The sequence below is a fragment of the Sitophilus oryzae genome, unplaced genomic scaffold (genome assembly GCF_002938485.1).
Source record: "Sitophilus oryzae breed Bouriz unplaced genomic scaffold, Soryzae_2.0 scaffold_1941_pilon_pilon, whole genome shotgun sequence".
Taxonomy (NCBI): Eukaryota; Metazoa; Arthropoda; class Insecta; order Coleoptera; family Curculionidae; genus Sitophilus; species Sitophilus oryzae.
Genome location: NW_022146659.1, coordinates 433412 through 457466, shown reverse-complemented (window position 1 = coordinate 457466; position 24055 = coordinate 433412). Strand labels below are relative to the sequence as shown.

At 33.1% G+C, this 24055-nt stretch overlaps 1 long non-coding RNA gene across 1 annotated transcript; it reads left to right on the top strand.

The window, feature by feature from the left end:
* Positions 1-15055: 15055 nt before the first annotated feature.
* On the top strand, positions 15056-17203 carry LOC115883545. Its single transcript, XR_004050397.1, has 2 exons — positions 15056-16313; positions 16645-17203. It is a non-coding gene; the product is annotated as an uncharacterized LOC115883545 (long non-coding RNA).
* Positions 17204-24055: the final 6852 nt, after the last annotated feature.

Genomic DNA, 24055 nt, shown 5'->3' with positions numbered 1-24055 from the left:
TGTCAATTTTAGCAGCTTATATCTACTTCCACGCATTATATGACCCAGATAGACTGTCTTACATTTTTTGGCTATGTGCACTAATTCTCTTTCGCACTGGGTCCGCATCAGCACCTCTTCGTTTGTGACATGTGCCGTCCAAGGTATTTTAAGAAGTCTACGAAGAATCCACATCTCAAAGGCTTCTATTCTGTTAATGGTGTTAACCTTTAGAGTCCATGATTCAGAGCCATACAACAAAACCGGGTGTACATAGCACTTCACAAACCGGTATCTAAGACTCAGACTTAGGGTGGCGTTGGCCGCATCAGGTTAAAAGTGGCTCTTGCTTGCTCGATTCTGGATCTAATTTCTATTTCTGGATCTAGGTTGCTGCAAATCCAGGTCCCCAAATATTTGAATTTTTCTACCATTTCTATTCGTTTTCCATATATACTAATATCTAGTGGACAGAGTGTTCTCGTTGAAATTATTGTTAAAGCAAGTTTTTATACGAAACCAATACTAAGTCAAAATGAATAAACAATGCAAGATTTGCATGGAAAATGTTAATCGAAAGAAACCCGGAATACAGTGTAGTGGTTTTTGTGAACGTTTTTTTCATGGCCAGTGTCTTGGAATTGCCGGTAAACAGCTCGATAGCCTACGTGTGGACGGAATTATGTGGAAGTGTTCAGACTGCAGAGATGGGGCGCGCTCTCGATATTCTCTCACTACACCCGTCGATAGTTCTCCGCCCGTCGATAAACGTTCAACTGCAGACACCAGCACTAAGCGGAATTGCCCTGAGCGCTCTATAAGCAACGACGATCTCATGGCAGCTATGGAACCATCACTGCGGAGCTTCGTGCTATCCGGGAGCAGCAGGTTGTTTTGTCTAATTCGGTCACCTTCTGTTCGGATAAGATGTCCGATTTCGAGGAAAAATTAATAAAAATTAACGAGTGGATGCGGGCTACCGACAAAATACTCAAAGAAAATGCAAAACTGAAGACGGATGTTGCTAATCTCGAACTAAAGCTGAATGGCTTGGAGCAATCTAGTCGTTTAAATAATATTGAAATACAGGGAATCACCGAAAAACAAAACGAAAATCTTAAAACTGTAATCCATGAAATAGGAAACTACATTAACTACAGCATTACATCTGAGAAAATTGAGTATGTGCACAGAGTCCAACTAAACAAAAATTCTAATAATAAAATTAAAAATACAATTGTTCGTTTCAGTAACCGCAATGAAAAAGAAAATTTTCTTGCAGCAGCTAAATAAAAGCGGATGCGTAAGGAAAATGGCTCACCAAGAATGGAGATACAGGGAATATCAGATAATTTTTACATAAACGAACACCTAACTTTAGAGAATAAAATTTTATTTAAACAAACTAGATCGGTTGCGAAGGAGAAACAGTACAAATACACCTGGGCGAAAAATGGAATGGTCTTTATTCGTAAAGACGATACCTCCCGCATAATTCTTGTACGCAATACCAATATTTTGGAAAACCTGTAACTTTTAAGTTTCCTTAAACCTTTACCAATAAAACATTTAACTGCATCACCATGATAAATGAACTTCATGTTTATTATCAGAATACACAGGGTCTACGAACTAAAACAAACAAATTTTATAGTAATTTGATTTCAAATGAATATGATATCATATGTCTGACTGAAACATGGTTAAACAGTACTGTACTAACCAGTGAGTTGTTTACCAGTAAATATAATGTATATCGGAGAGATCGGGAAACAGCGACTTCAACAAAAAAGGAAGGCGGAGGATCCCTTATTGCCGTGAAGAGTATTTACCAGTCAAGTAGATGTGTAGAGCTTGAGCCGGAGGCCGAAGATGTCTGGATCTGTGTAGGAACTGGAGACAGCCGCGTTTTTGTGTGTTGTGTCTTCATACCACCAAATTGTGACTATTCTGTGAGTGCTTTTGTGAACAATCTATACTCGAATGAAATTGTTATTCAGGAGAATGTTGCTCTGTTGGTGGGGGATTTCAACCTGAAAACCGTAAGTTGGTAAATTTCTAGCAAATTGTTTTTGGAACCGTTTCAAACTGGAAGTAAATTTTCAGAAATTCTAGATCCTTTTTCCTATTTCGGGTTGATGCAATTTAACAATGTATACAATAGTAATAACAAAATTCTTGATTTAATTTTAAGCAATAAAAATAACTCTATTTTAAATGTAAATCAATCATTGTATTACTTGGTTCAGGAGAATCATCACCACAGGGCATTGGATTTCTTGTGGAATATTTCACTTACTTAATGCCTTTCACATTCTAATATGCAAATATACAATTTTAATAAAGCTAATTATCACAATGTTAATCACCAGTTGTCCCAAGCTCCTAATTGACTTGGGACATTTCTATATCGCTTAATCGCCATTTTTTATGTAAAACGAATAAATATTAAAACATACCTGAAAGACACCTACACACAATACCTCCAGAAATAAATTATTTATCATTGTCAGTGAGATTATATATCAAGTTTTTAGATATTTTGGAGTTCAGTTCATACTGCCAGCTTTAGATACATAAATATTAGCACAAAGGTTCGTTTAAATGACATTTAATGATTAGTGTGTGATACGCAAAGCGATTTTAGGAAATTCAACCTCTTAGAGTGTAAAATTATGAACAATTTGTTGTATGAATATTTCTTACTATCTGGTCTAGAAGAATAAAATTCTAAAGAAAGAATTAGGCTCGGTTGTACAAACGGAGTTGATCCTGAGTTCACGATGATCTTAGGATCAACGGGTAAACGACGTTGTACATTATGTGTTTAGGTACTGATCGACGATTGATCTTGAACTTCTGAATTTGGGCGTTCAAGGCCAGATTCAAGTCGTTTTAAATGATTATTATTATAATTGGGCTTGCTGGTAAGCAAAATATAAATAAATAAATTGACTAATTAAGTAATTTATTGCAATCAAACATAATGGATCATCTGTGGGAAGACATTACGGACGACGAAGATTTTTTGGAATTGGTTCATCATGTTGTATGTCCTCGAGCTCCACAAGTCTACAGAGATCGACCAGATCATTTCAACATTTGGAATGATACAGAATTTAAAGCAAGATTTAGGTTGGAGAAACAAGTTATATTTATAATAGATGAAATATCTGAACAAATCTCATCTGTTACAGACAGGTATAGTTTGTTACTAACCTGCCAAGTTTTAAGATGGACATAATTTATTTGCTACTCTTTTAGAAACCAAGCAGTAACCCCTACAGAAATGGTATGCACTGCTTTGCGTTTTTTAGCCACTGGGAGTTTATTTACAAGTTGTTGGAGATTTCGGAGGCATCTATAAATCAACAGCCAGCCGAAAAATATATATGGTTCTAGAGCAATTGCTCAGTTGGCACAACACTTTGTAAGAATGTCAAGAACCGAAGCTGGAAGTAATTAATGTTAGAAAAGGATTCTTTAATATTGCTAAATTACCAAGTTATATTGGTGCTTTGGACTGCACTTACGTAAAAATTCAATCGCCTGGGGGGATACTTAGATGCCGAAAATAACAGAAACAGAAAATGATTTTTTTCATATAATGTTCAGGCTATTTACAGCTCTGATCTCAAATTCCAGGACATAGTGTGTCGCTGGCCAGGCTCTGCCCATGATTCCAACATATTTAGGAATAGCAGAGTCAGAAATGACTTTGAAAATGGAGTGTATGGTGACAACTTACTTGTAGCTGATAGTGGTTATGCAATAAAACCATACGTTATAACAGTACGTTGATATTAGCATATTTAGAAAAAAAAAATATAAAGTTTTGATATGTTGAGGTTATACGTACTAACAGGAGACTTTTTAAAATCAAAAGAGTTCCTAACTGTAAAGTGTGAGCTTCACCCCCAAAAACCACCCCCAATACGCACTGCGGTGGTTTTTCCCGTTTTTCTCAGAACCCGTTGGTCCACAAAAAATTTTATACTTACCGAAAATATTCCTTAAAAAATTTGCTCCAAAAAGGGTTCTATTCATTATTTATATTTATCCAATGTATTTCGAGCAATAACCGTTTGAAAAATTGAGTACAAAAAAAATACAGGTCGCCTTTCAAATTATAGTCTCCCAAGGTATTTTAACGTGCTAAATATACACGCAACATATATAATACATATTGTCATCGTCTATAGTTTCTAGAATGTGCTCAGTATTCGAACAACTTTGCCCACGACAGATTCCGCACATAGTTGTACATTTCATGCCGGCTTTAATGCAACTGCATCTTTTTACACATAATACTAATTTCGCAGCTTGCAATACACCTAAACAGCGAGAATATTAGCACATCATTTGCAATAGATGATGCTGATGTTCAAATTATTCGTACTGCCATCAAAATATTAGAGAAAAATGAACAAGTTCTAGTCGTTGGACAAGATGTTGATCTTTTTTAATAAAGAAAAAGACCTTGATATTATCGTCAATATTTTTAACAACGCAAAGTCAACACCTGAAGAAATTGAAAAAGCTGGAGAGACGTTTATACTGAAACTATACAAACTTCAATCATCTGAAGGGAGCCTTAGTGAGCAAAGATACGCTTGTTTCAATAAGTTAGTTGGTCAAGCAAACAGCACGGTACTTATATCAAAATTGCCTCCCACATCTGCTGCAGCTAGGCAACATTCCCGAAGAACATATCTTCAAGTACAAATATGGCAAGAACAACCTATAAAACCCGAGCAGTGGGGCTGGAAGAAAATCAACAACACCCTCTCACCTTTATATACAACAGAATCGCCCGTCCCTGCTTCAATTATGTCATTAATAACGTGCAACTGGCAGCAACTGCAAACAAGATTGTGGAAAAAGATGCAGTTGCATTAAAGCCGGCATGGTACTATGTGCGGAACCTGTCGTGGGCAAAGTTGTTCGAATACTGAGCACATTTTAGAAACTATAGACGATGACAATATGTAGATGAAAGTATGAATGTTAGTTTAGTGGAATAGGCAATGTTTTTGTTTATCTTATACAGTAGTATATCTGTTGCGTATATATTTAGCACGTTAAAATACCTTGGGAGACAATAATTTGAAAGGCGACCTGTATTTTTTTGTACTGAATTTTTCAAACGGTTATTGCTCGAAATGCATTGGATGAATAAATAATGAATAGAACCTTTTTTGTAGAAAATTTTATAAGGAATATTTCCGGTAAGTATAAAAATTTTTTTGGGACCAACGGGTTCTGAGAAAAAAGCGAAAAACCATCGAAGGGCGTATTGGGGGTTATTTTTTGGGGTGAAGCTCACACTTTAAAGTTAAGAACTCTTTTGATTTTGAAAAGTCTCCTTTTGGTGCATCTAATCTCAACATATCAAAACTTTATAAATTTTTGCTTCTATTCGGCTATTTTAGGTCTAATATAAATATACTATAACACCTCTATTAAATCCTCAAACACAAGCAGAACATCTATTTAATGAGGCACAAATACGAACAAGGAATCCTATTGAGAGATCGTTTGGAGTTTTAAAAAGGCGATTCCCGATACTTTCTTTAGGAATACGATTGAAACAGGAAAAGGTAGAGGCTGTTGTTATGGCTACAGTGGTCCTTCATAATATAGCATTCAATGGGAGGTGTGGAGCCTCCAGAAATCAATGAAGAAATTGCAGCTGCAATAGAACTGTACTGCAATAATGACATGGTTGGACATGTACAAAGAGGAATCAACAATAGTATTCGTTACAGATTAATAAATACCCACTTTCAAAATTTCTTGTGGATATTTTCAGAAAATACACTATTTATTCCAAATTTTTCATCAAACGATGCCATTACCTCCCACTAGCCACGGGTAGATTACATAACATGACGGCTTGGTGTCGTTGGTGAACTATCAGCATTGTTAAGTAAAAAATGCTATATAGGAATGTACAAATATTATCAAATTTATCCTGTGGTAGATTAGTTAGTGAAACCAAAAATAAACGTCATTAAAAATACAAATCTCTATTGAAAACAAAATAAGCCTTTTTAGCCAAGTAGAAAAAGTTATACCTTTATTAATGCACAAAACACTTGAACTCTAAATACTAGCACAGCTATCACCGAAAGGTAGATTGAAAAGAATAAATAGAGAAAAATATCACTGTATTATGTGTGTTAACACCTTTAAAGCTCATCTGAATTAGGAAACAAATTTGTCTGAACTATAAGCCAATCTTAAAATACTATGATGCGGACAACAACATAACATTTGTCTAAATAATCAAACAATTAACTAATTTGACAAAATTTATTGCACACAATCAGAAAAAATATAGGAAAAATTTAATTTGCAGCATATTCCTTTTCTAAAATTCTCATTCTTAACTGATGTTTTCTTCTTCTAAAAAGTTCATTCTTGCTTGACTTTCTTCTTTTTGAATGGACATCTCCAGTTGATGCTTTTCCTGCATTTGTTTCATTGTTAGTTGATGTTTTTCCAGAAAAGCTTTTTCTTGACTCTCTGTATACTTTCCTTTGTTCTTCAATTCAATTCAATTCAAAATGTCTTTATTAGGTATATAAACAATTGTATACAAATTAAAACAATAACGATGGCGACGTTCACATTTGTGCTCTTCCACGCAACCATGTTCTTGACCCAATCTTCCAATTTAGCAGTTAACCGTTGAGTTCGACACTTCTTCATTGGAGTTTGATCAAAAATTACATCAAAATAGTAAGAAAAAAGAAAATATAGTATTGATATCTGGGATATCTATTGTGTATAGAGATGGCAAGCAAGATTATCTTTATGTTTGCAACCTCTAACCTCTAGTCTTCAAAATTTTGACTTTTCAGAAAAGTATTTCAAAATTTCAAGTTTTTACATGTCAAAACTTTTTGCTACTGCTTAATTTAAAAGACATTTCAACAAAATAAATACCTATAATTTTTGTTATATTCCGGGACACCCGCCAGGTAGACCGCAGAGGAATAATCATGGTTTGGTTTGGTTTGTATGGATACAGTATGAAGGAATTCCAAAAAAATTATAGGAAAAAAGGTTTACGGTGTACACTCTCCCTTTTGCGGTTTACTCTCTCGGGGACATTATTGTCTAGGCATACCTTTATTTCCAGAATTTTGCAAAGGTCTCGATAATGGTTTTTTCAGCATGGCTGGTGTATATGAAGCCCACTCGGTTGTAGATGATTCTGCAATAATAAAACTATGAGTTTATATTTAATGTACCAGTTAGATACTGTGATGTTGTACATAGAATAGTGTTTGTTGTACATAGAATTGTTTTTGTTGTACGTGGAATTTTTACCTAATTGTTAATGTATTCTCTTCTAGGCTTAATGCACCAATTCTGTAACAAAAATACATCAACACTGAAAACAGACAAAAAAATTTAACTATTATAAAAATTAATACTCATATATACACCAAACTAAATATATTATACTAAAAAACAAAGATATTCTATGAATTAAACTATACTAGAAACTATACTAAAAAACAAACATAATATATTCTATAACAAAATAAAATAGCTATTCTGATTGATATTTACTTTTCATGGTAGCCACTAAATCTTGTAAGGCAAATGCTATTCCTTCTTTAGCTACCACCTCCCTTTCGTACAACTTTAATTTTTGCTCTTGATACTTTTTAGGTATTTTGTGCCTGGCTCTCAGTCAACTCAATGAGTTTTTTATTCGCAGATATGGCATTATCCAGTCGTTGTACTTTAACATTTTTCTTCACCTTTTTGTTTGCTGTGTAGCTGTTGTTTTCCGAATTTTCTTATTTCGCCAACGTAGATACTAGTGTTTCATCCACAACCTCATAGCTTGTCGATGGTACACCAATATCTAAGTTAGAGTTATTATATTGAGTTTCGACTCCAATAAAATTAAACTCGCAATCGGATTCTACAATATTTGGGTGACCATCTATTGCCGCTGTTCCAATCAACTCGACCACCTTTTGCTCTTCGCTATTCAACACCATATTAATAGGTGGCCCTCCATCTGTCGCGCCCATATAATTTTTAATGTCATTGTTTTTTTTGGCGTGTTCTTTCATATCTTGCCAAGTCTAAAATTATACCATAAGTAAATTAGTTCCTTTAACTACACTGTAATATTTGATTTGATTTATAATCTTTTAATCAGTCATAGAGTGAAAAGAAACTTACTTTGCGCCACTGCGTTCTATTCCTTTAGCTCCTATTGGAAATCCATTTAAAATAGTGGCAATGTTATACCACAAAGCTTGTGCTTTTTTGAACGTAAATTCGTTTGTAAATTTCCCACATTTCAGTTCCGGATTTTTTCCATACATTCCAACAATGTTTTTTTTTGTCGTAACATGTTTCATAACTGATGTCATGTTCGCAATTAAAAATTAAGACAGTACTAGAGTCACTATACATATACACAAAACACTACAAAAATATTAATGTTTATCTCTGATGTTTGTGATTAATAAGATTAGTTAATATGCTAGATGGAAATGGCTTCGGCGCGAAGTTAGAAAATTAAAAATACGCTGTGAACTCATTTCGAAACTTTACAACGTTGCCATCTCGTGACAAGATAATGTCAATAAATTTCCAGCACGTTGTTTTACTCCACAACTTTTATATTGCTTGCTTTATTTGATTATCTTATCTAAATGAGTCTTTAGGACAATGTCGTATTTTCAAATGAGCATAATTAATTCTAAAAAATTTCCATGATCTAAGTTTTGATCATCCATTGTATAGTCTGATTCATTAGCTCCCCTGAAAATAAATACGTTTTCTTTACCACTACTTATAATGGGATTAATATGCACATCCAATATGGTATTTTTATATCAATTGGTGAATATTTGGAGTTTCTTGGAGTTTTTGTCAAATATATAAAATATTATAAATTTAGGACACGTGCGTCGGGCCTGGGCGAACAGTCTATTTAAGTGTATTGTCACTTACTCCACGTATTTTCTACCCACGAAAATACTCGTTCTGAATGAGCATTAGAGACAGGAATTGACGAAACAATTTGAAAAACACGTAACAGATTTTTTAGATCATTATTTTTTTCATGTCTCTCTTCATTCAAAAGCGGGAAATCCCGCAAAAAGCGTTCCGCTGAGCACACTAACCAAGCCAAACTGACCGTTCCGCTGACCACACTGTAACCGCCATGGATACAAATATATGGCGCCCAACGTGGGGCGCCATTTTGTAGCATAACATACATAATACATAACTTCTAATGCTACATTTTGTAGCATTAGAAGTTATAAAATAATGATGGAATGTTTTTTTATAAGAATTTTCTTTTAGAAAAAATATTAAAACAACTAATACTATGCGACGGAGCTGTTCGCCGGTGAGCAATGGGTCGTAAGCTAGTGAAAATTAAATTGTGATAATTACGTCTTTATAATATACTGGGCGCCACTTCTTTGAAATCAAAAAAGAATCTAAACTTTTTAAACACGTTGTCGTACGCCTCATGACATTTCTGCAGTTCCATTGCTCCCTCCCTGTTAAAATTGTATCTCCATCTCTTGTTTCGCCTGGGAGAAGTGTTCTTTTTCGATTTTTTTGACGGTCATCATCGTATTTTCTCTCCATAATTTTTTTTTGCCTTGTCTAGGTATGTATCAAACATGACTGAATTTCTCAAAGATTTTACAAAATTTATCAGAACCAAGAAGAGTTCAGTCATGTTACCATTATCAATATCGACGCTTTTTAGAACTTTGTTAGTTTTATAGAATCGCTCTAATATGTTTTCCCAAAAAACTGACATAAAGGCAGTTTCGAATCGGTTTGGTTTGGTTTGGTTTGGTTTTTACAACCAATTTACCTCTTTTTGTTTCCTAGCCTACTATTATAATTTTTAAACTATATATAATCCTAAGCGGCAGCCTAACATAATTTGTTCTCTTAATATCTCCAGTTAGAGACAAGATAGAAAATTGCGGTTTGCGCTAATATTTTGGAAATAATTTTGTGCTCTATTTAACTGTGTAAAGAGAAATCACTTGCCTCCTATTTAATTTTTTTATGCAAAAGCGCAATATCTGTTAAGATGTTAAACAGCGCCCTCTAGCTACCACGAAAAAATGATGGAAACAAAATTTACACTGGAGATCATTAGGGAAGAAAAGCTCTTTTAAACGAACCCTAGTTTGATTAAATCGGTTAACCCAAACCAGAGTTATCCTTATTTTAATAAAAGCAAGTTTAACCTTCCCCCACCACTTTATTTTATGAGATAGAGCAAAACACTCTATATCAAAAAAATACAAATTTCTGGATGATTACAATAGTAATATTTAAAATACCTGTTCACCTGCATATTTTTGAGAAAAACCCTGTTTTCTGATTGGCTATCAGCCCCCTAGCGGACATTTTTCGAACTTGAAAATAATTTCCAGCGATTTCTCTTGGTCGATTTACTTTTAAGAATTTTTTTCCCAAAGTTATATGATAAGTAGTTTCTGAGATACAGCCGGCGTCCATTCTTAGTTGGTCACCCGGTACATAGTGGCGCGATTTTTCTGTATATCATGAATGCAAAATACGTTAGTGGTTAATTCATTATAGTAGAAAACTTCACCTACTGGCGTAACTGGCAGCTGAATGTTTTGCATAAAATCAAAACAAAGCGATAATACATGAGGTTGTTGATTTTCTTTTTTTCCCTCATGTGTGAGTTTTGTGTAAATTTTTTTTTGGCTTTTCTCTTATGAATGATATATTCAGCGGTGGCTACTCTATGGCAGTGTCATTTAGTTTGTTGTCTTTTATTTTAATTTTATACGTTTCACAAACACTACAAACATCGACTTGGGGTCTCCTGAGCTTAAATTTTTCCACAAAAAATTTGTAGTAAGTGGCATACGAAATATTTGCGTACATTGGATAACGAATTTTAAAAAGATGGTACATTTTTTCGATATTAAGATTACTATCTAAATAATAAACGTTACGACCAGAATAGTGCCTTTCTTTTTTCGGAAATGATTCAACGTGTTCCCTCATGCACAATCTCTCTTCTACAGGTAATACGTTGCCACTAACATTTCGCCCCCTCATGTCTTTTGGAGATTTTCCCTGGACTGCTAACTTTTTAATTCTTAGAAGTATTTAGTTTGTAACAGATAAAATTGACGAAAACGCTTTTAAACAAACTTCTCATTTAATATTGCCCGCTTTTGAGGCGTAATATTTATACGACTGAGCCCTCTCTCTGGGTTGTTCCACTCTGGGTCTACGTTTTTGAACCCCCTTGATCTCGATTAAGCTTTGAATAAAGACATCTTGTGAATCTTTTGAAGGTAGCTCGTAAAATCGTGTAAAGATATCAATCCGCTCTTGTTCTGTTATTTTATTAAAACAGTTTCGTTTACATCTGTAAGAGAGACATATAATATAAGTTTTAACGTTTTAATAAAACGATACCATTGGCAACCCAACATACAGCCTACCGAATTAGTTCTGACTAATTTCGGACGCTCTGTTGATCTACTTGCCCTTGTCGGCGCAGAACTACAGCATCTTTTTGACTATCGGAAGTCACCATTTTTGATTCAGATTTCGTGTCTTAAACATCAACCATACTTATCTGAAGTCATTCGAGAAAGTTTCAACCTTTTTATTCTATTAAACTTTGGATTTTTAATGGTTCCTGGCATTTGGGGAAGGAATCAATTTTTAGTTTTCATGGGTATTTTTGTGGTAAGTTTGATCTTCATCACATTTCTACTCTTTTGGTTCAACCTTATCTCTTTACAGATTTTCTAAACGTGGTTTTGGCTGTCCTGTCATCGCAATTTTAATTTTTGAGTATAACCCTGCAGCATCGTGAGGTGATATTCTAAATTGCTAAATGCATTTTGTGCATAAGTTGTGTCGTTTCGAGGGTTTTACCGTCCAGGTACATGACGAGTTATATGTCGTGATTGGTGGTTTGAGGTACGAGAGCCTGTATCTATGATCTATGTTTGATTTCCACATGGCTGGTGGTATTGTAAGGAGCTGTTCGAGGCTGTGGTAGATTGGGGATGAGCTCCCACCCCTAACGTCCACATACCATCCAGAAGGACGAGACAAAGCCTAGAATTGCACCGGATAATCAGGCCAGATTTCATGCATATTATTTTTATTTTACTTATTTTTTTTTTTTTTTTTTTTTTTTTTTTTTTTTTTTTTTATTAATTATGTATTAATTAGATATTTTTGGATTTCATTATTAAAAATATATTTTTCTTAATTTTAAATATACAATTTGTTTGGTATATATATTAATATCTTTGGTCAAGTATTTTGTAATGGTGTCACTTGACATATTATTTAATTAACTTTTATTGATTCAAAGGAATTATGTGCGCATACAATAAGGTTCATGAACTGCGTTAGTTTTAGGCATCTATTTAAACTTTATTTTGCGTAGATTTAAAATATTAATGTGTCATGATTTTTTAATCAAACAGAATTCAAGTGATACTAATTTTTTTTATGTCACCATTTAAATTTTTGAATACTTATTATTTTTTAATTATAATTTATTTTAAAAAAAACCTAACTTCATCCATCAATTATTACTGTCCTTGTCTAATAATTTTTTTAATTATAAATAAATTTAAAGTTGGGGTAAAGAGAATCTATTAATTTCTGAGTGAATGTCCTGGCGCCCAATAATTAATTGTTTTTATTGATTAAGTAATAACATCTAATAAAATAAGAAAACGAACCTACGACTGCTCGCAAAGAAGAAAAAGCTGTCGTTGTATTGTGTCCCCCCCCCCCCCCCCCCCCAAGGGAAAAGAAAAAAAACGGCGTTAAAAGTTCTTTAAGTTAAATATTGCCCCCTAACCTAAAAAACTTACTTGTAATTTTCTCCCAGTGTTTTAGCAGGAACCAGGCGGCCCTTGTAATTGATGTACTCTGTACCATCTAGACTGCTTTATTTTATTCCTTTGGTAATTGTCAGGGTTTGCCCTTTTTTTTCTTGGTTTATCACTCATTTTTTACTTAAAAATTGCACTAGCTGTGTGTGTGGATAAAACTGAATCACAAAAACAATCAGCTGTTTTTAGATTGCATATGTTAACTGCTAGACAATAGAGGCGCTGGGCTCAACAATTCACCGTGTGTTTTATCAGGACCCACATTCTGTGTACACTCGTGTTCTACATGTTGAATTCTATTGTCGATTTCGACATGTGGAATTCAAGGCGAGACCAAAACGTAATTCGGGGCACCCCTTGATATGGCTTCGGCCAAAATCGGTATTTATCAAAATGTAGAATTTGGAGTATTAATCGTTCTAAAAATATTGTCTGAAATTCTGGGAACTTTTAAATATCCATAGATGTTTTAGGGATATTTTGAGTAAAAACTCTCGTATTTGTGACAATTGTGACAGAAAGGGATGTGTGGATTGCTTGTTGGTTTATTCCAATTTACAATACCTGTTTTTGACGTTACTGCTTTGATCGATCGATGGCGTCCGTATGATCGTGCACTTGCCGCATTGTTTTTACAGACGTTCGCGAAGGTGTATTGTTTATTTTCATTGTTTTGACATAAATCAGAAATTATTGAAAAAAAAATTAGTTCAAATAAGTGGTGTTTTGTCCCTGGGTGTATTAAATACTTCAAAAATAATCCACAGAAGTTTAAATCGTTACTTTGCGCCCCTTGCTTTAATTCTTAATTTTCTACTTTTAAGTGCATTTAATCTTAAGCTTGTTTTTAAAAAGTTTTTTTTTTTTTTACCAATTTTTTTTTTTTTTTTTTTTTTTTTTATTAATTTATTAATTTAGATAATATTATTTGATATATGTTTCCCTTACCTATAGGGTTCCATTTAAAATGATCTTTGGAAACAAGTTGAACGGATAGAAAGTCGGTTAAAAATGGAAAGCAAAGTTGCGTATTTGTGTGCTCAAAAATAATCTATGTCTATTTTATAGAATATTATAAAAAAAAAAAAAAAAAAAAAAAAAAAAGATGAAAAAAGAAAAAAAATGAACATTTTTTGAAAAATCACGATATTTTCTTTATTACTGGAGCTAAGGTAATCAAAATTTCATTATATGGGAAAGGCAACATGGTCAATTTTAAAAAATGATACCAAAGAAAAAACTAGGCCTTCTATGTTGCGCACGGCCGAGGTCAGCTTTTATTTTTCTTATTTTTTTTTTTTTTTTATATTTGGCATTTTAAAAATCCTTATTAAAAATGTTTATTGAATCATGTTAATTTCAATATGTCGCCCATAGGAAAAGCAAAAGTGCACTTAGGCCATGCGACACGTAGTAAGCCTAGACTTTTTTAAACATGATTTTTTAAAAATCTTCCAAAAAAAAAAAAAAAAATATGTTAAAATTTTGATGACCTTAGCTCGCAATATGTAAAGAAAATATGGTGGTGTTTAGAAAATGCACATTTTTCTTTTTCTCCCTGTATTTGCGTAACGGTATATGAAATATTATAAAAAAATACGACCTGAGAATATTTTTTGGATACACACAAAGACGTAACTTTTCTTCTATTTAACTGATCTTGTAACTTTAACGGTCTTCAAGATCCCAATTATTCCCCATGTAGGTACCTCTCTTTAAACTGGACCCCTGTTAATAGCGTGTGCGAGTTTTCAAGGTCATACCATTAAAATTTAAGATTTTGCTCCTTCTCCTTAATACGGCCCTATATCAGATCAACAATACGATAATTTTACAGCTTTGTCTTAGCTTCTATATACGCATGCAAATTTTCAGTTTAATATGATAATTAAAATTTAAAAGTTGCCCCCCTCCTCCTAAATACGGGCCTCTGGCAGCTCAAAAACTCAATAATTTTGTCAAAAACCAACTGTTGTTTGTTATCGCTTTCAAATAAACCCGTCCTCCATCTCACTAAGTAGCTTTGTTTTTAAACTAGTAATAAACTCCAAATAATTATCACAATAATCAAAATTTAATATACAAAACTAACATCCGAGCACAACGCGATGTCTCGTATTCTAGCTTGTTCTGTTAGAAATTACACAGCGTGCAGACAGCACCGTTTACTTGCGCGGTAATATCGATCGAAGCAGTGACGTCAGGCCGCGTTTAGCGGATTCAAACGATTACGATAATTTCGCACGGATTTTTGAGGCCTAAGCCTTTTACGGAATGTTATGAAACTTTGCATACTGAGTTTTAATGTCATAATGAATGATTTTATGAGAAGTAGGCACGTTTTAATTTTTTTGTGAACATTTCTATTATTAAAATAATTGTTATTATCAACGTGTTGTGTTGAAGAGGATACTATTTTGAATTATTTTTTAGTAGAAGGTAAGGATTGCAGACATTATAGGGATAAAAGTGGCACTTTTTATTTTATATATTACGTTGTAGATTGTTGAATCGATGTCTAGATTTAAATGTTAGCTACTTATTAACTGAAGATGCGTGCATAATGCTTTATATTCTTCATTAAAGCTCCCTTCATAACAATTCATCACTATTTTTGATTATTTTTAGATGTTAATGTAAACAACATTCTTGCCTTACAAAGAGAGGAATATTTAGAGGAAATTCGAGTTATCACCATTAGGAGGCGGGAGCTGAGAGACCCATCTAACCCCTTTGAGCTAACGGATGCTATATTTAAGCAGTGCTTTAGACTTACTAAAGACATGGCCCAATATGTATACAATGCTGTAGCTCAAGATATTGATGTGACTGGGAATATTATGGCAGTTCCACCTGTATTAATTTTTTTTGCAGCATTAAATTTTTATGCCACAGGGTCATATCAGCATTCTGTTGGCTAAAATTTTAACATAAGTTTTTCCCAACCAGTTGCTGCAAGAGCCATAGGGGCAGTTACAAATGCAATTGAGGAGATGTTAGGGAATACATACATGGATAACATTTCCTGTAACAGTGCAACAAAAAAATGATATTAAGGCAAGATTTATGGAAGCAACAGGTTTTGCTGGTGCAATATGAGCTACAAATTGTACACATGTAGCAATATTAGCTCCTCATGAGGAAGAACATAACTACCTTAATAGAAAGCTTGTTTACTCCAAGAATGTGCAGTTGGTAAGTTTTTCTGAAAGTCCACAGTCTACGGCAAATATGTATATTTAGTAATATTATTTTTATCATTTTCAGTGTGTGATATATATATATTTTGTTTAGATTTGCACTTATATGATTTAAGAATTTTAAATGTAAATGCAGGGGCAACTCACGATGCATTTATATGGCGAAATTCGTATGTGAAACAACACTTAATGGCAACATATAATCAAGGTAAGTCAAGCATGGTTGAAACTAAATTTTTGCCTAATTGTACCATTTAAGTCAAAAGTTGGGGACAACAATTTTTAACCAGTCAACATTAAACGCCATATACCAATTTACACTTAGGAATAAAAAGTAGACAGGAGAGATAGTTTTTTGAAAAAAAACTCAATATTAACCAATTTCTGTTATTAACTGCAAGTGCAAAATGAAAAATTTTATCCCTCGACTTGCCACTTTTTTCTTTGGAATAAAAAGTGTCTATATATACTATTTCCAACCACTGTCATATTTGTTAAATACTGTTTGTACCCTAATTGATTTACTTTTTTCTGTTTAGGAGATCACAACTCATGGTTGATAGGGGATTCCGGCTATCCACTGGAGCCATGGTTAATGACACCATTTCGAAATCCACCAGAGTCTAAATTCAATGATTTCTGCTAAATTCTATGACATAGCTGCTAGAAATTGTATTGAACGTTGCAATGGGATTTTAAAAACAAGATTTCGTTGCCTATTAAGAGAGAGAGAGAGAGAGTGTGTTAAGGTATTCTCCTGAAAGAGGTGGAAAGATAATTAATACTTGTGCGATAAAATTTGATTCTTGAAGAAGAAATTAATGATGAAGTGTTTGATAATAATTTACTAGATGCTAATGTATTGAGACAGGGTCAAACTGTAAGGAGACAAATAATAAACATCTACTTTGATTATATTTTTTATAACTCGTTGTTTTGTCAAAGAATTTTTTTCACTTTTGTATTAATGTATATTTATTCGTTATATTATGTTTAGTGTAGCTTAGCACAATTCATTTTTGTTATTATATACATATATATTTTATATATATTGTACATCATGTAAGACCTATCCATAAATAAATAAACCTCTGGAATGATCTTTTTGTTAAATTCTTGAACCTGAAAGAAGTTCAATGAAAATTTAATAATCTTAAAGCTTGACACTGACAGTAATCAATATGTGGTTTTCAAAAAATAAAAAGACATTTTAGTTCAGAGTAAACATATTTTTAAAGTACAGAACAAGGATCATCTAATTACAAATAACTTAAAGTAAAAACTCTATGTCCTAATCAGACTTAACAGTAACTTCTTGCTTTCTTTGGTTAATTCAGACTTATGTTTAAAAAACTTCATGAACTTACATTAAATAAACTACAAAACAAAAACAATCTAGTTCAAAAAAAAATAACTAAAAACTTCTACGTCATAATCAGATTCAACAATCATTTCTTGTATTTTTTGGTTACTCAATGATGGTGCGTTTCCTGTTTTCATTTTATAAAATATGTACAAGTTCAACTTAAATAACAAATAATTTTTTTTATATTGCACGTTAAAAAAAGTTAACACCATGAAAAGTAAGACCTCTATACCCCTATTCAAACATCATTGATTAAGTTGTTTTTCTATGAAAAATGTTACAACTTTTTCAAAACTGTCAGCAATACGAATTATTTTTTTCAATATTTTTAAGTATAACCAAAGATTCCTCTGTCATTTTTTCGATATTATTTGACAACCTTGGAACATGTTTTAATTTCAATCTCTTAGGTTTCTTCACCACAGCAGATTCCATCTTCCTTTTTTCGCAGTAGTTGTGATCACTTGAACTTGCTTCAGCTTGATGAAACGATTTTGTGTTCAATTTAGGTGTCTCTCTCTGAAAATAATGGTAAGCAATAAAAGTAATAATTCAAGTAATTATAGCTTTATAGACAAAAATTTGTTGCAGTGATCTCATGTATTTGTTCGAGTAACTGCAACTTGCAAGTTGTAAGTATCCCTTACGGATACAATACCAAAAACAGTTCTTTACTGTACACACATTTTTTGAAGTCTCACTAAAACAAGTCTGAAGGTTGTCAGTATTTTCTATGTTAAAAGTTTGCAGCCAGTCTGTCTCAACTTCTATCTCTTGAATAATCTAAAAAAGAAGGTAGGTAGGTACATGTAAATATTGAAATCATGAAGTCAAAGTGTATATGATTTATAGAAAATAATTTAACACCCCGATATAATGAAAAGAAAGAAATGTTAACACTGAGAGCAGAAATGAAAAACTCAAATAACAAAAATATTTACATCAGCTTTTTGTGCCCAGGCTTGTGGCTTAAATAACTCGGATTTTGTTAATTCCCTGTCAGTTGTTTGGAAATCCCAACTCCTTTATACCTTCATCCCCTTCTATACATTTTGTTCCCATCGTGGTCAACAATCTTTCTTCTTGTGGAGTTAAAGGGGGTATCTCTATGGGGCGTCCACCACCAGTTTTTGTCGGAAGAAATTTTTAATTTTGGCAGTTTTTGCTTTGACTTTGCTCTTCCAGTCAGTAACTGCCTAAAAAGTATTTTCATTAATACATGGCATGGATATAATATATTTTTGGTAAAAAAAGAGTGTTAAACACCTTCTTCTTTTAAGTTATAATTAAACAAATATTAAAATGTTATCCTTCTCCACTCTGCTACAGACTTTTCCCCCAGCCCTAGTCCATTTAATTTAAGGGCGACAGATGCCCACAGCTCATGTCCTTCCGCTTTTCTTTGAGCCCCATTAAACTCGCTTGTAATTAGGTTTTTATGTTTTTCTGCTTCATCCAGAAATGCCTCCCAGTGTTGAACTGTCACCCCCATAGTACACCAAGCACAAAAATTATATGACAAATATATACAAAATACAAGTAAAAACCTTTTAAAAATCACATATAAAATCAAAGTCAAAGCTGTGAAAATCTCGACAAATAGGTTAGATATGAACATAACCACAGAAAAATTGTCTGGGAACACGAAATCGACACATCTTTACATGTCGCTTTTTTGCCCTGTTGCACCGCAGTCTAACACAAAATTCCCTGATAATGCATTATTTACACTGTTCATCATAATAGCAATTGAGTCCTTAGCAACTGCTGTTGAAACATTAGCTTCTTGGTTTGGTTTGGTTTGGTTGGTTGGTAGTAAAAATGGCAATCACGTTTCAGATGATTTCTTCTGTCACAATGGTGTCACAATGGAAATATTTTTGAACTTTCTATAGCGGCACCGCTTCGAGACCATTTATTTCTCTTTTAAACTTTTCATTTACTGGGGCAAGTAAATGAAGAGCTTTCATACCTTTGTAAGAATTTTTACAGGAATTTTCCGTTAAAACGCCTGGATAATGTTCCAAATGATAAAAAAATTAAAAAAATGGCTTGCCGCTGCTCGGCGTTAAATATCTGACGTATCAGAAAAAATAGTGTTTTATTGCTGTGAGGATCATTCCAATGTATGTTATAACATCACATGGCGATCCTGCCTAAGGGCCTTAATTTAAATAAGTTTAGTTAAACAGTATGGTCAAAAGTGAATGTGAAAAAGTGAAAATAGTGAAACAAAATTAACTAATTTACCATGGGAAAGGCAGATTCTAAAATACAGTAGTAATAACTGATAATGGTGTTGGCTCAACTCCAACTTCATCGTAGAACAGGAGAGCATACAAGTGCCAACAGATGTTCGAGTACTACTGTACATTGTAGTAGCAGTTGTGGTAATTTTACTTCTACTAAAATTACATAAAGCGTACCGAGGGGGCTCCGAAAAGACTTTTCCAGAAGCATGGTCCTTCGAACCCAAGCAGTAGATGTTTAGTGCGAGCAGTAGTTATTGATGGACAGTGTTGATGGTATGTGAATATACAATTTTTTGCGTTGTTTTTATAGCCTTTATTTAATATTTATAATTGTTTTTTTTTTTTTATTATAAAAAGTTTATTTGTTTTTTGGTAAACCAACTATTTTTAGTAGTGTTTTTAATATTTAAAAATAAAGAATTTTTATTTTTGATTAAATTTCGTTCCTTTTTTAAAATTGTTACTTTTTGATAAAAAAAAAAAAAAAAAAAAAAAGTTTTTTTTGTTTTGTTAAAAAAAAAAAAAAATTGTGTTTATTTTGTTTTTTATAATTTTTATTTCTTACTTTTGTATAATTTATGTCTGATCATTGGGAAGGGATCCTTGCCAAGCTACTAAGTTTAATTAATCTCGTTAGAAACGAATCAAAACGCGTTCTTAAAACCAAATACCTAGAGTCTACAATTAAAATAGATGGTCCAAGCAAATTTTATTGGAGTACTTTAATAATTTCGTTAAATTAGTACGATTTGTTTATCCATCATAACTAAGTGATTACCTATGTGTATATTAATTAAAAAACTTTTTACCGTTGAGAGAGTAAGTATATAGAATCATATCAGGGTTTAAAAGTACCCTACAAAGTTCCAACTTCGTATTTGGAATATATAAATCTAGAAACTATTCTGACGAAGAATGAAGAAAAGAAGAGCCTTCTGATAGAGGCTCCCAGAACAAATCCTATAAAAAAAACTGTACATGGCGTATTCAAAACAGAATTCAATGCGAGTAAAATGTTTTCCAACGAATTCGACGGTTCTACAAGTAATACAGTCGTTATAGACTCTTTTAAATTTTACTGGCGCTTAAATTGCGAAGAACCACCCCTGTGTAAATAATGCGGTGGCCTATGTGAAAACGAGACTGGTTGGAAAAGCACGTGATTTAATTGATGATAACGATAATCTGGATACCATAATTAATAAGCTACGAACACGCATTAAAACAGAAAGTTTTCATATGGTAACAGCAAAAATACTTTCTTTAAAACACTCGAACAATTCCAAGATATGCACAGAGATTGAAGTTATCTAACAGAAACCCTGAAAAGAGCTTATATAAATGAAGGAGTGCTCATAGCAGTAGCTGAATCCTATACGACAAATACGATAGTTAAAGCTCTAAGAACAAACAGCAATTCTGAGAAAGTAAAACTAATAATGGAGGTTGGTAATTTCACCAACTGCGAGGAAAGCAATTTTCTAATTTATAACTATTTAGTGGAGGATACTACGCCGATAGTTAGCCTCTCTTTCATATACCTTAATCATATCAAAGACGATACAAGAGAGGCTGGGCTCACCTGCTCTCACCTGCGAGTTTCAGTACGTAGTCGCGAGACTAAGATAGCGAACTCAGAGGATTCAGAAGAACTTACTGATAAAGTGACAGACCGCCCAGGGATATTATATAAATGCATATTGCTTTCCAATCACGTACCCTCCTCGATCCGTTCGATGGCTCTCAGCTATATAATAGAGGTCGAGGAAACTCTTGGCCTAATCATAGAGGACAGTTTCCTAGATATGTCAGGCATTACACTCAGGAAGAGTCGGGAAACGTACAGGACCCCAGACAGGTCTACTGGGGTCGCTATAAAAATATCCCATGGACCTATCACTCAACTTGTGTGTTCCAAAAAAAAAAAAACTTAGCATGACAGATAATCGCAAAATTACTTTATTAGTTGATACAGGTGCGGATATATCTTTATTTAAATATTTAAAAATTTCTCCTAAACAATTTATTAATGAAATATAACATAAGCAATATTAAAGGTATTACAGATGGCTCGACGAGTTCTTTAGGCACAACTAACACCCAAATTTTTATTTAATAATATGAATAAATCCACCGTTATAGAGCAAAGTTTTCCATACCAGCTGTACGGAATTTTAGGGCGAGACTTTATTTCGAAATATCAATGTCAATTTCAATGTTACGCTAACTGGACATTAAGAACTACCAAATTTTTAACTATAAAAACAACATTTGCCAATTCTTATCAAGGTGCCAGCAAGAGGAAATTCTTTGGGTAATCCACCTAGGTGTGAGGTCGATTAGGTATATTAAAAAATTCACGCAACTAAGACTGAGTTCTGTTATTTTTTTGAAATACTGAAATCGCCGACGGAGTTTTTATTGCTGGTTCAATTGTTTCAAAATCAAATCCAATAGTTAGATTTAAATACTAACCAATTTGAAAGTGTTCTACAATAAAAAACGCTGATATACAGTTTTCCAATCTAAATAATTTTTATGTTTACTCAATTAACCCCAAACTAAATAATAGAGAATAACTTTTACAAACGTTTAAACAAAATTCATCCCTGGAGCTTTGCAGAAAAACGTACTTTTAATTTATGTAAAAAAAAAAAAAAAAAATATTTTTGTTACATACTGATAAATTAACAAAAACAACTTTTAATGGAACAAAAATTAAATTGCTTGATGTCTGCCCCGGTTTATTTAAAATTACCGCACGCCTGTTATACACAACAAATAAATAAATGTCAAGTCAACCAAAATTGCTGGAAAAATGGTAAAATAATCGAACCATCAACAGCGGAATATGTCCGATTTTATTAGTACCTAAAAAGTCAACTGATGACCAAAATAAATGGCGATTAGTCATTGACTATAGACAGGTAAACAAGAAACTAATTGCAGATAAGTTTCCTTTACCTAGAATAGATAACATCCTTGATCAACTAATTAGAGCAAAATATTTCTTCAACGTTCGGACCTTAGAGTGAGCGTGCCCATCCATCAGACATATGTCTGTGTTGTGGAAAGAACATCCTAGGAATCACAGATTCATTCAGTATGCATCAAGCATGGCACTCCTGTATAGATTTACTAGATTACCATTTGGACTAAAGGTTAGCCCAAACAGCTTCCAAAGGATGATGTCGATAGCATTTGCTGGAATTACACCGGAAAAAGCATTCTTATACATGGATGACTCCAATTGTTATAGGGCTGTTCAGAAAAAATGCATCATTTTGCAAAAATTTGAGGAAGGTTTTCTATACTTGTAGGAATAAACAATTTTAAAACTTTAACCCAGAAAATGTGTAAGTTGTTTCCAATAAAGGAGGTCACATTTTTTAGGCCATAAATAAAAAGTCATGGCATTTTGCTGACGATTTCAAAGTTTGAAATTCATAAACAAATTTTCCTACACCGACAAATGCTGACGCGGTAAAACGGTTTGTCGCGTTATGCAATTATTACCGTCGTTTCATTCCAAACTTTGCTAACATTTGTAAACCGCTTAATAAGCTAACTTAAGGAAAAATTATAATATTTTTTGTTTGGTACAAGTATATGTCCAATATTCTTTGATAAGGTTAAAAACTGCTCTGGTCCAACCTCAAATATTTCAATACCCAGATTTTAACAAATAGTTTATAGTAACAACAGATGCATCAAAAGATGCATGTGGGGTGTTATAACAAAGACTTTAATTTGGTAAAGACATTACCCATAGCATTTCATATCAAAATCATTCACAAAAGGCGAATCCAATAAAGCAACCATTGAACAAGAATTGCTGGCAATCCACTGGGCAATAAATTATTTTTAGACCCTATTTGTATGGTTGTTAAAAATTTTTTTTGGTTAAAATCTGATCATAAGCCGCTAGTATATTTATTTTCGATGAAAAATCCTTCATCAAAAATAACGCGCATGAGACTCGATTTAGAGGAATATGATTTTGAAGTCGAGTATATTAAGGGAAAAACAATGTAGGTGCGGACGCACTGTCAAGAATAACAACATCTGATTTAAAAGAAATTTCTAATCAATCGGCTAAAATACTAGCTGTAACAAGATCAATGACTAAAAAACAGGAAAATAAAACTCTGACGAACATATGCGTGTGTGTGTGTACTTTATTCTACGTAAAATTTACGAAACCTTAGACATAGCAGATATACTTATTTTACCTTTAGTAAGAATTTTGAAAAAATCATTATATCTACGATAATTAATGAGAATTAAAAGAAGATTCAGCGCTGATCAAACATTCCGATCATCTCTTCTTCC